The 13,523-nt window shown below is 40.0% G+C and overlaps 1 long non-coding RNA gene across 1 annotated transcript in view; it reads left to right on the forward strand.

Moving 5' to 3' along the window:
* Positions 1 to 13,523, forward strand: part of LOC141585089 (uncharacterized) — a 230,717-nt gene that overhangs the window by 184,145 nt on the left and 33,049 nt on the right. The gene's annotated exons all lie outside the window — the stretch shown is intronic.

Consider the following 13,523-nt stretch of genomic DNA (forward strand, 5'->3'; position numbering starts at 1 on the left):
TTCCTAAGTTCAGGTGATTCTCCTGCCTCAGCCGCCCAAGTAGCTGGGATTACAGGCATGTACCACCAGGTCAAGCTAATTTTTGTATTTTTAATAGAGATGGGGTTTCACCATGTTGGCCAAGCTGGTCTCTTAACTCCTGACCTCGTGATCTGCCCAACTCAGCCTCCCAAAGTGCTGGGATTACAGGCATGAGCCACCGCACCTGGCTTCTGTCTCTATTTTATTGAGAGAGGAGAGAGAGAGAGAGAGAGAGAGAGAGAGAGAGAGAGACTGACTGACTGACTGGATACAATGACTCATGCCTGTAATCCCAGCACTTGGGAAGCCAAGGTAGGAAGATCACTTGAGCTCTGAAGTTCGAGCTCATCCTGGACAACATAGTGAGACCCCCATCTCTATTTTTTTCAAACTGAAATAAAGAAAATTTTACAAAAGAAGAAGGAAATTTGTCGTAAGCAAATATTGAGAAAATTTATTATAATACACTTTCTCCCATATACACAAATAAGCCCATAAAGAAATCCAGTCCTGAAACATAAATGGAATATTGCTTTCTGAAAGATTTATCATAAACTTTTCTTTTTCTTTTTTTCTTCGTTGTTGTTGTTGTTGTTGTTGTTTTACATGGAGTCTTGCTCTGTCACCCAGGTTGGAGTGCAGTGGTGCCATCTCAGCTCATTGCAACCTCTGCCTCCCAAATTCAAGCAATTCTCCTGCCTCAGCCTCCTGAGCAGCTGGGACTACAGGCACCTGTCACCACACCTGGCTACTTTTTGTATTTTTAGTAGAGTCAGGGTTTCATCTGTTGGCCAGGCTGATCTCAAACTCCTGACCTCAAGTGATCTGCCCGCGTTGGCCTCCCAAAGTGCTGAGATTACAGGCGTCAGCCACCGCACCCAGCTGTTTAGTGTTTTTAAACTTTTAAGTTCAGGGCTACATGCACAGATTTATAATACAGGTAAATGCATGTCGCAGGGGATTATTGTATAGATTATTTCATCACTTGGGTGATAAGCATAGTACCTGATACTTAGTTTTTCCATCTTCACCCTCTTCCCACCCTGTACCCTCAAGTAGACCCCAGTGCCTATTGTTTTCTTCTTTGTGTCCATGTGTACTCAGTGTTTAGCTCCCACTTGTAAATGAGAACATGCAGTATTTGGTTTTCTGTTCCTAGATTAGTTCATTTAGGATAACGGCCTCCAGCTTCACCTGTGTTGCTACAAAGAACATGATCTTATTTTTTATGGCTGCATAGTATTTCATGGTGTACATGTACCAGCTCTTTATCTAGTCTACCAGTGATGCACATTTAGGTTGATTCCATATCTTTGATATTGTGAATAGTGCTTCAACGAACATATGCACGTATCTGTCTTTATGATAGAATGATTTATTTTCTTTGGGCATATACCCAGTAATGCAATTGCTGGGTCGAAGGGCAGTTGTGTTTTAAATTCTTTGAGAAATCACCAAACATCTTTCCACAGTGGCTGAACTAATTTACATTCCCACCAGCACTGTGTAAGCATTCCCTTTTCTCCACAGCCTCACCAGCATGTTATTTTTTAACTATATATATAAAACATATGTATTTTTTTAATTTTTAATTTTTTTTTTTTGAGACAAAGTCTTTCTCTGTCATCCAGGCTGGAGTGCAGTGGCACGATCTCCATTCACCACAACTTCCACCTCCCAGGTTCAAGCAATTGTCCTGCCTCAGGTTCCTGAGTAGCTGAGACTATAGGTGTGTGCTACCACGCCTGGCTAATTTGTGTATTTTTCGTAGACAGGGGTTCACCATGTTGGCCAGGCTGGCCTCAAACTCTTGACCTCAGGTGATCCACCTGCCTTGGACTCCCAAAGTGCTGGGATTACAGGCATGAACCACTGTGCCCAGCCAATTTTTTTCATTTTTGAGACAGGGTCTTACTCTGTCACCCAGGCTGGAGTGCAGTGGTGCAATCTCAGCTCACTGCAACCTTCACCTCCCAGGGTCAAGTGATACTTCCACTTCGGCCTCCCATCTCACATACCTTTAGCTGGGATCTTCCCTCCTCAACCTCCCAGAGTGCTAAGATTACAGGTATGAGCTACCACACCCAGCCTATTTTTTTACTGTTTTAATAGCCATTCTGACTGGTGAGAGACAGTATCTCATTTTTATTTTGATTTGCATTTCTCTAATGATTAGTGATGTTAAACATTTTTTCATATGTTTGTTGGCCATGTGTATATCTTCTTTTGAAGAGTGTCTGTTCATGTCCTTTGCCTACTTTTTAATAGGCTTGCTGATTTTTTTGCTTATTAATTTGTGTAATGTGTTTCCTATAGATTCTGTATGTTAGACCTTTGTCAAAGGCATCATTTGCAAATATTTTCTCCTATAGCTTTGCTTTTTACTCTGTTGATTGTTTGTTTGTTTTCAGTTTTTTGCTGTGCAGATGATTTCTAGTTTATTAGGTCCTGTTCATCAGTTTTCAGTTTTGTTGCAAATGCTTTCATTGTCTTCATCATGAAAATTTTGCTAGGACCTATGTCCAGAATGGTTTTTCCTAGACTTTCTTCTAGGGTTTTTTTTTTTTAATGTAGTTTTAGGTTTTACATTTAAGTCTTTAATACATCTCAAGTTGATTTTTGTATATGATGAAAGGAAAGGGTCCAGTTTCAATCTTCTGCATGTGGCTAGCCAGTTATCCTAGCACCATTTATTGAATAGGGAGACTTTTCCCCATTGCTTGTTTTTGTAGACTTTGTTGCAGATCAGATGATTGAAGGCTTTATTTCTAGGTTCTCTATTCTGTTCCATTGGTCTATGTGTCTGGTTTGGTACCAGTACCATGCTGTTTTGATTATTGAAGCCTTGTAGAATAGTTGAAGTCAAGTAATGTGATGCCTCCGGCTTTGTTCTTTTTGCTTAGGATTGCTTTGGATATTCAGCTTCTTATTTGGTTGCATATGACTTAGAATTTTTTCTAATTCTGTGAAAAATATCATTGAATATATAAATATATATTGAGTATCATTTAACCGATAAATTGCTTTGGACAATATAGTCATTTTAATAATATTAAATCTTCTTATACATCAGCATGGAATGTTTTTCCATTTGTTTGTGTTATCTCTGATTTCTCTCACCAGTGTTTTCTAATTGTTGTTGTAGAGGTCTTTCACCTTCCTAGTTAGCTGCATTCCATTGTGTGTGTGTGTGTGTGTGTGTGTGTGTGTGTGTGTGTGTGTGTGTGTATCTATTGTGAATGGAATTATGCTCTTGATCTGGATGTCAGCTTGGATGTTATTGTTGTATAGAAATGCTACTGACTTTTGTACGTTGATTCTATATCCTGAAACTTTATTGAAGTTTTTTATCAGTTCTGGTAGCCTTTGGACAGACTATGGGGTTTTCTAGATATAGAATCATATTGCCTATGAAGAAAGATAGTTTGACTTCCTCTCCTCCTATTTGGATGACTTTTATTTCACAATAGTTCTGACTGTTATTAATACCTTTATCCACAAAAACCAAGGGGTTTTTGTATTTCTGTGGATTAGGTGGTAGTATCCCCTTTGTCATTTCTGATTGCATTTATATGAATCTTTTTTCTTTATTAGTCTATATATTAGTCAGGGTTCTCTAGAGGGACAGGACTAATGGCATAGATGTATATATGAAAGGGTGTTTATCAAGGAGTATTGACTTACATCATCACAAGGTAAAGTCCCACAATAGGCTGTCTGCAAGCTGAGGAGCAAGGAAGCTAGTCTGAGTCCTAAAACCTCAAAAATAGGTAAGCTGCCAGTGTTGCATTCAGTCTGTGGCTGAAGGCCCGAGAGGTCCCTGGCAAACCACTGGTGTAGGTCCAAGAGTCCAAAAGCTGAAGAACTTAGAATCTGATGTTAGAGGGCAGGAAGCATCCAGCACAGGATATGGCGGCCAGAAGATTTAGCCAATTTAGTTCTTCCATATTCTTCTGCCTGCTTTTATTCTGGCAGAAGATATAATCACCGGCAGTGATTATATTGTGCCCGCCTGGATTGAGGGTAGGTCTGCCTTTCCCAGTCCACTGACTCAAAAGTTAAACTCCTTTGGCAACACCCTGACAGACACACCCAGGAACAATACATTGCATCCTTTAATCCACGCAGGTTGACACTCAATATTAACCATCACAGCCTAGCTAGCAGTCTATCAATATTATTTATTCTTTTAAAGAGTCAGCTTCTGGTGTCGTTGATCTTTTGTGTGGTTTTCATGTCTCGATTTCTCTCAGTTCATCTCTATTTTAGTTATTTCTTTTCTTCTGCTAGCTTTAAGGTTGGTTGGTTCTTGTTTTGTTTTGTTTTTCCTCCTGGGTATGATATTAGGTTGTTAATTTGATATCTTTCTAACTTTTTGATATGGGTGTTTAGTGCTATAAACTTTCCTCGACACTGCTTTAGCTGTGTCCCAGAGATATGCTATATCTAAAGACATGCTCTATCTTTGTTTTCATTAGTTTCAAAGAATTTCTTGATTTCTGCCTTACTTTCATTGTTAACTCAAAAGTAATTCAGGAGCAGATTGTTCAATTTCCATATAATTGTATGGTTTCGAACAGTCTTCTTAGTGTTAGTTTCTATTTTTTTCGTCCAATGGTCCAAAAGTGTGGTTGCTATGATTGTCATTTTTTGAATTTAATAAGAATTCTTTTAGGATCAATTGTGTGGTCAATTTTAAGGTGGTGTCATATGACCATGAGAAGAATGTATATTCTGTTGTTTGGGAGGGAGAGTTCTATAGATGTCTGTTAGGTTCATTTGGTCAAGTGTTGAGTTTAGGTCTCAAATATCTTTGTTATTATTCTGCCTTGATGATCTGTCTAACACTCTCGTGGGATTTTGAAGTCTCCCACTATTATTATGTGATTAAGTCTCTTTGTAGATCTTTAAGAACTTGTTTTATGAATCTGTGTACTCCTGTGTTGGATGCACATATATTAAGGATGGCTAAGTCTTCTTGTTGAATTGAACCCATTACCATTATGTATGCCCTTTATCTTCCTTGATCATTGTTGGTTTAAAGTTTGTTTTGTCTGAAATTGGAATAGCAATCCCTGCTTTTTTTCTGTTTGCCTGGTAGATTTTTTTCTATCTCTTTACTTTGAGCCTATTGATGTAATTGCATGTGAGGTAGGTCTCTTGAAGGCAGAATATGGTTGGCTCTTGCTTCTTTGTTCAACTTGCCACTCTGAGCATTTTCTTTTTCTTTCTTTTTTTTGAGATGGAGCCTCTCTGTTGCCCAGGCTGGAGTACAGTGATGTGACCTTGGCTCACTGCAACCTCTACCTCCCAGGCTCAATCAATTCTCCCGCCTCAGGCTTCCAAGTAGCTGGAATTACAGATGTGCATCACCATGCCTGTCTAACTTTTGTAATTTTGGTGGAGATGGGGTTTCACCATGTTGGCCAGGCTGGTCTTGAACTCCTGAACTCAAATGATCCAACTGCCTCAGCTTCCCAAAATGCCAGGCATACAGACATGAGCTGCTATGCCTGGTCTCTGTGCCTTTGAAGGGGGACATTTAGCCCCTTTATATTCAAGGTTAATAATGATATGTGCAGATTTTTTCCTGTCATTGTGATGTTAACTGGCTACTATGCAGACTTGATTGTACAGTTGTTTTATAGTACAAATGCAATGGTTTATGTATTTGTGCTTTTGTAGTGGCTGGTAATGGTCTTCTGTTTTCATATTTATCACTCCTTTGAAGACCTCTTGAAAAGCAGGTCTGATGGTAAAGAATTCCTTTAGCATTTGCTTATCGGAAAGGGATTTCTTCTTTGCTTATGAAACTTTTATAAATTCTTGGCTGGATATAAAATTCTTGGTTTGAATTTCTTTTCTTTAAGAATGTTGAATATAGGCCCTAATCACTTCTGGCTTGTAGGGTTTCTGCTGAAAGGTCTGCTGTTATCCTGATGGGGGTTCCCCTTGTGGGTGACCTTCCTCTTCTCTTTAGTTGCCTTTAATATTTTTTCTTTCATGTTGACCTTGGAAAATCTAATGCCTAGGTGTCTTGGAGATAGTTGTCTTTCATAGTATCTCACAGGGGCTCTCTGCATTTCCTGAATTTGAATGTTGGCCTCTCTAGTAAAGTGGGGAAATTTTCATGAACAATATTCTCAAATATATTTTCTAAGTTGCTTGCTTTCTCTTCCTCTTTCAGGGACATTAATGAGTCATAGACTTGATCTCTTTACATAATATCCCGTTTCTCGGAGATTTTGTTCATTTCTTTATTTTTTAAAAAATTTTGTCTCATTGAGTTGATTTGAGAACTGGTTTTTGAGCTCTGAAATTTGTTTTTCAGCTTGATTTATTCTGCTATTAATATTTGCCATTGTATTATAAAATTCTTGTAGTATTTTTCAGCTCTATCAGCTCAGTTTGGTTCTTTCTTTAAAAGGCTATTTTATTTTTTTCATCTCTTGTATTGTTTTATTGGACTTTTTATGTTCATTGGATTGGATTTCTACTTTGTCCTGCATCTCAATGATCTTCTTTCCTATTCGGATTCTTAATTCTATGTTTGTCATTTCTGCCATTTCAGCCAGTTAAGAACCATTGCTGGGGAACTAATGAAGTCGTTTGGAGGTAAGAAGACACTGTGGCTTTTTTAGTTGCCAGAGTTTTTGCACTGGTTCTTTCTCATCTGTGTGAGCTGATGTTTCCTTAATCTTTGAAGCTGCAGTCCTTTGGATGGGATTTTTTGCTTTTACATTCTTTGACATCCTTGAGGGTTTGATGGTGATATAAGTTGGGTTCAGCTGACTGGTTTTGTTTCTGGAAGATTTTAGGGTCCCAAGGCTTAGCTCAGCACTCCTAAGCTCTGTGTTCTAACCCTGAGGGGCTTGTACTAGGGCCTCAGCTTTGTTCTTTGGCCCCTTGAGATTAAGAACTTGATGGACTGGTGAGGGGGTTGAAGTATTCCTGGCTAGGTGGCAACAATACTCTGATGAAGGATGCTGGCCAAAGTGCTTTGTTGTGATGGTAGTGGCAGGATCTGTGCTCATGTGCATGCAAACAGCAGCAGTGGTACTGATGGGGATGGGGTGGGGGCAGGGTAGTAGCATCCAGGCACATGCTCACACTGGCAGTGTGGTGGCAGAGTGCACACATATATACCAGTGGGAAAAGGCAGGAGCCACCCACACAGACACAAAGGCAAAGCAGTGTGCATGTGTGTTGAGGGGGCAGGCATGGGCAAATGTACACAGGTAAAGTGGCAGGGGGAGGCTGTGGTTCAGGGAGGCTGCAGGTGGGTGGTTGCATGTTAGCAGAGGTCAGTCTGCTGGAACTTTTCAATGGTTAAGAGTAGTCTGGTAGTGAAAAAGCTAAAATGAATACCCCCAGGAAGCACCCTCAGCATTGCTGGGGCTCCAGAAGAAGTTGGTTGACAGCAGGGCACTTAGATTGGACTGACCCCATCCCACAGGCAAGACTGCCCTACTCTGTCCAGGTTTGACAATCACCAAGGTCCAAAGCCACCAATATGGCAAGCCCTGAAGAATGGGCCTCCCTGGCCATGCTACACTGTAGCCATTCTCATGCCAAAACCTATGGGCTCCACACAGACTAGAGTTCTGCTCCTGCCACCTCTCTGAACAACTCTCCTTACCAGCTCAAGTGGGAGTCATGGAGTCTCCTGCACTAGAAGTCTGGAGGTCCATGGTGAGAGTGAGTCACTCCCTACCTGTATAACTTACCCCTTCCCAAGGAATCAATGGGGACCAGGAATGAGTCCTGGTGCTTGGCAGCCCTGTGCAGTGTTCTCAGCTTCCTCTGCCTTCAGCTCAGGGTCTACGTCCTGCCTCCGTTCACTCTCAATGCCTTACCTCCAAAGATCTGCTTAGAGTATGCCAGGTTTCCCTGATGGTCTGATCTTTCAGTGAGAGATGCTCTTCCTGGCTGTGTCTAGTTGGCCATCTTCAGAAACAAGGCTAGAAATGTTTTAAAAAAGAATATTGAACTGTTGTCACTGCCCAACCTTAACCACCGTGGAAGTAGCAGTGTCGGAAAATCTGGTCAACTGCAGGACATGGTGATGGTGATGGGCTGGAGAGTTGGTAGCTTGGGTGAGGATATTTGCACTTTTGAGGGGGTCATCTTTTTAGCTTCTCAGAACTGACAATTTATCTGCCTCTGCAGAGTGGCTACTGCTGCTCAGAGTAGCAGGCGGAAGCAAAGAAATGAGTTTCATTTTATGAATGTTTGATGTTGTCTTCTCCATGCAAAGCTTACACTCAGGACATCAAGCAGCTGTAGAGAATTCTGGTTAGATTTTTAATCAAAGGAAGTCTTGTGATTGAGTCATTGGGCAGGAGGCTGAGAATGTCATTTCCTCCTGGCTGAGTCTTGCACAAAGCGATACTTAGAGGGCAGCCTGATGCCCCTGGACAGCAACTGGGCTGGGCAGTGTTGCATGCACACTCCTCCCTGTCTCTCCAAACCAAATTGCCTCATGGCATTGCTAGTCTCAAGACAGTGGACCAAAGCAGTGTTTCAAAGAGAAGCCAGACAGAAGCAGAGCAGTCATGGGGGCACCTGGTGTGTGGTGAAAGTAATGAGAAAGAAAACATTTGACAGATCAAATTGGTCTCTTCCAGGGCTTGCTTCCATGTTTAGAGTTGCTCAGTGTTTTTATAAGGCAAAATGATTGACGGATGCCCAAAGAAAAATTGATTCTGAAAAGATAGGGTAATAGCACAGTGCTTAACCCACAATAGTTTATTAATACATGGTTAATGAAGAAATATGAAAAAGCAATTCGAGTTGGGAATAGTATATGAATTCTGTCATGCCATGGGTTTCGATTTCTTAAGGGTTTTTGAAATTTCTATCATGCCATAGATTTCAATTTCTTGAGTTTTTGAATGATCAAGTAAGAGAACTACAGTGGATTGAAATTATGTGTTACTAGGGGTAAAAAGCTGCCTCTGAGGCCCGAGGAAGTTCTTCAAAGCCTTAGCTGTGTCTGGAGGGTGCTTCAATTTTTTTTCATACTTCATTACACATATTTTGAGGGTTTTTTTTTTTAATTTGAGTCTTTCTTGAGTTTCTGTCTTCTTTAGTGACAACTAGATTTCAAATTACTGTTGCTCTGTATGATTGAAAACTGATGGCTATTAATGAATAATAAATTGCATATTATGGAATAAACTGTGCCATTGTATTTAGTTGCTTAAATTCGTGTATCTCTCTCTCTCTCTCTCTGTTTCTCTTTTTCTCTCCCTACGTATTTATCTATCTACTTACAAGTCCTTGACTTTACTGATTTGGCTTCTTTTCCTGATTTGAGTGTTTTGGTTCTCTAGAGGCCTTTCATAAGCATATTTGTTCTATATGTGTATTTTCCTAGCAGCTAAACTGAAAATTCTGGTTGTACAGACTACAAACCTTGATTAGTATTTATAGGTAGGCCATCTTAAATACGTTTGTTGAATGTATGAGAAATATGGACAGGATTGTCATCATGCCAAATTAACATATCTTTTCATAAAGAACCTAAACCTACATTAATCAAAACTAGTTAACTCTTATAGACTAGAAAAGAGCTTTGACAGTAGCTTAAAAGAAAACAGAAGAAAGTATCACTGTCAAGTCATCTGAGAATGACTTTACAGGTATTGTTTTGTTTATTATTCACCAAAAATGGGGCTTTCAGATCAAATATATGACACCCAGTTAAATTTGAATTTCAAATAAGCAACAAAGTTTAGTGTTTAAGTGTGTCCCAAATATTTTGTCGTTGTTTATCTGAAGTTCAAATGTTATTGTATTTATTGAGACAGGATCTTGCTTTGCGGCCCAGGCTGTAGTGCAGTGGCATGATCAAGACTCACTGCAGCTTCGAAATCCTGGGCTCAAGTGACCCTCCCATGTCAGCTTCCTGAGGAGGTGGTACAGGTGTGTACTGCCATGCCAAGCTAATTTTTAAAAAAACATTTTGTAGAGATGAAGTCTCATTATGTTGCCCAGGCTGATCTTGAACTCCTGGGCTCAACTGATCCTCCAACCTTAGCATCACAAGGTTGCAAGTATTATAAACCACCTCACCTGCCTTGAAATTAAAATCTAACTGGGGGTCCTGTGTTTATATTTGCTAATCTGGCAACCCAACCTTAAAACTGCTTAGTTTACAATAGTAAGCATCCTTTCATTTTAACACCTGAGAAACAGCTAATCTCTTGGCTAAAATGGCTTGATATCCTCTGAGATAATCTGATCATCAGGTGGAATCAGTAAGTACTTCACTTAATATCAAAGAAAAACAACAGCCTTATAGAAAAGAAAAGGACAAAAAAATTAGCCTAATTTATACAGCTTGGAAACTAGATAATGGGTGAGATGTACTACAATACTACTAATCTATAAAATGGTTGATTATTTTTAGATCAAAAGGTTTTTATAAGGTCATGTCAGTGAAGTGGTTGAGTAAGGACTGCCCACCAAAATTCTCTCTTCCATTAAAAACAATGAGAATGATTCAAAAATTGATGCAATCAGCTTTATCAGAATTCTGGAAAACCAAAAGCTTGTAGCAATCTGGAGAATGTTTATTCAAGAAAATTGACTGAATCTCAGAAAGGGAGAGCTTTGTGTCATTTTAACTCTATTTCCATCCCCACTTTTTACAGCTCTGAGAAAGCCTTAAAAAGTAACAGGACAGCCAAAAGCCACAAAAGCAACAAGATGCAACCACCTTTGTAATGATTACAGTGGAAACTAGCAGCCTGGCATCCACTGGAAAGGTAGAATGATACTGGGGCTCCTTCAAAGCCCCATTCCCAGGGAATGGTCTCATAAGTCCCTGGAAGACCCCAATTGCAAGGTTGTCATTGTTTCACTTGAGTAGGAGCTCATGCAGTGAAAAGAGACTTTTCTCCATTGGTGTTTGTTAAAAACAGTCAGAGGCATTTGTTTAACATCATGGCTGCCTGATGCAATCACGTTTGTAAAGCTTATGATAGCAAAAGAAGTCTAACATAGCTGAATTCATCTTGTTTATAGCCTCATAGACTGGCTGTTCTCATTCATTCTTGGGTGTAGGTCAAGCTAACCATGGGATACATTTACTTTATAGTTTAACTTTGCATCAAGGATGACAATCGTCCCTTCCTAAAACTGACTCCTGCCTTAAAATTGAAACCGCCTTTGTAAGATTAAAGAAAGGCCACAAGATTAGGATTATGGTGAGAGGCAGAGCTGATTTCTGCTAAAAAAAAAAAAAAATGTAGGCATCATTAAATGATAACCAGCCATTTGTTCCCTAGCTTGCTTTTCTATAATACATTACTGCTTAAGAGTCATGTGGCCCAATGTCACAAGATTTGTAACTTCCCTAATTGCTCCTATAGATAACATCACTAAATAGAACCTAAGATCTGTCTTTTGAGATGTTTTTCAGACTTTTGCATTCTGATGACTGACTAACTCCACCTAGACTTGTGACTCATGACTCAGCTGGTCCTATGGCCCCCACCCAAAGGCTAATTCAGCGTTTGAGGAACATTTTTCATACTTCTATGATTTCATCCCTGACCAATCAACAGCACCCATCTCCTAGCTCCCTAACCACCAAATTATCCATAAAAACTCTAGACTTTGAGTTTCTAAGGAGACTGATTTAAATAATAACTCCCATCCTTCTACTTGGCCATACCTGCAATTATTAAATTATGTCTTTGCTACATAAATTTGCTGTTCTGAGTGCAATGGCTTTTCTGGACAGCAAGCAAGAGGAATCCACTAGGCACTTACACTGAGTTGGTAGATAAGCATAAGGGCAAAAAATAGAATTTAAAAAAACCTTTTAAAAAGGAAAATAAAAGGAATAAGATGTTCACAGGGGCCTCTGACATGCTGTGATAGATTCCTAAGAGTCTATAAAGTAATACAAATGAATAGAACTGTATGCATACCCAGGGCTGTGTACAAGCTCAGGAAAGAATTGAGAAGGCCCTAGACTCTCACCTCTGGCTGATCTTGAAACTAGCAGGAAGTGAATGCTAAGTCAGAGTTGAAAACTGCCTGGCTGAGTGTTAAAGGCATTTTCCAACAGGCACACAGAGCTCCTTAGCAAAGACTGAGAGACTTGTGCATTCCAGATGTTAAGAAAATTTCAGTCCAATCATTACCTAACCATGAAGCAAACTGACTAGCGAGAATTGACAACTTACGTCCATGTGTACAAATATAGACATAAATATTCATAGCAGCTGGGCACAGTGGCTCACAGTGGCTCCCAATCCCAGGACTTTGGGAGGCCAACACAGGCAGAAAGCTTGAGGTCAGGATTTCAAGGCTGCAGTGAGCTATGATCATGCCACTGCACTCCAGCCTGGGCAACAGAGTGAGATCCTGTCTTAAATAAACAAAATGGCATAGGCTGGGCACAGTGGCTCATACCTGTAATCCCAGCACTTTAGGAGGCCAAGGCAGGTGGGATCACCTGATGTCAGGAGACCAGACTGGCCAACATGGCAAAACCCCGTCTCTACTAAAAATACAAAAATTACATAGGTGTGGTGGTACATGCCCATAATCCCAGCTACTGATGGGGGCTGAGGCAGGAAAATTGCTTGAACCCAGGAGGCAGAGGTTGCAGTGAGCCAAGATCACCCCACTGCACTCAAACTTGGGCAACAGAGCAAGACTTCATCTCAAATAAATAAATAAATAAATAAATAAATAAATAATAAAAATGATATAGCAGCATTATTTATAGTAGCCAAAAGTGGGAACCAAATACTCATCAAGTAATGAATGGATAAACAAAATGTGGTATATCCACACAATAGAATTTTCTTCAGCTATAAAAAGAAATAAAGCATTTATTCACTCTATAACATGGATGAATCTTGAAAAAATGCTAAGTGAAAGAAGCCAGACACAACAGACCACCTAGCACATGATTCTTTTTACATAAAATTTCTACAATAGGTCAGTCCATGTCTCCATGACAGCAATTAGATTAGTGACTTCCAGGGGTTTGGTAGAGAGGGCAATAAGGAATGACTGATAAAAAGTATGGGGTCTGTTTTGGGAGTAATAGAACATATCTGGAATTAGATAGTGTTGACGGTTGTAGAGATTTGTGAGCTTTATATCCTAAAACCCACCAAATTATGTACTTTTAAAGTATAAATTTTATGCTAATTGAATTACATCTCGATAAAATATTTAATATAAAAGAATAACAGAGGGTGAGTGCAGGGGCTAACACCTATAATCCCAACACTTGGGGAGGCCAATGCAGGAGGATTGGTTAAGCCCAGGAGTTCAAGACCAGCGTGGGCAACATAGTGAGACCCTGTCTCTACAGAATTTTCTTCTAAAAAATTAACCAGGCATGGTGACACATGCATGTAGTTCCCATTACTCAGGAGGCTGGGGTGGGGAGACTTCTTGATCCCTGAAGGTTGAGGCTGCAGTGAGCCAGGATTGTGCCACTGCAATCCAGTATAGGCAACAAAAACAAA

The sequence above is a fragment of the Saimiri boliviensis genome, chromosome 7 (genome assembly GCF_048565385.1).
Source record: "Saimiri boliviensis isolate mSaiBol1 chromosome 7, mSaiBol1.pri, whole genome shotgun sequence".
Classification (NCBI taxonomy): Eukaryota; Metazoa; Chordata; class Mammalia; order Primates; family Cebidae; genus Saimiri; species Saimiri boliviensis.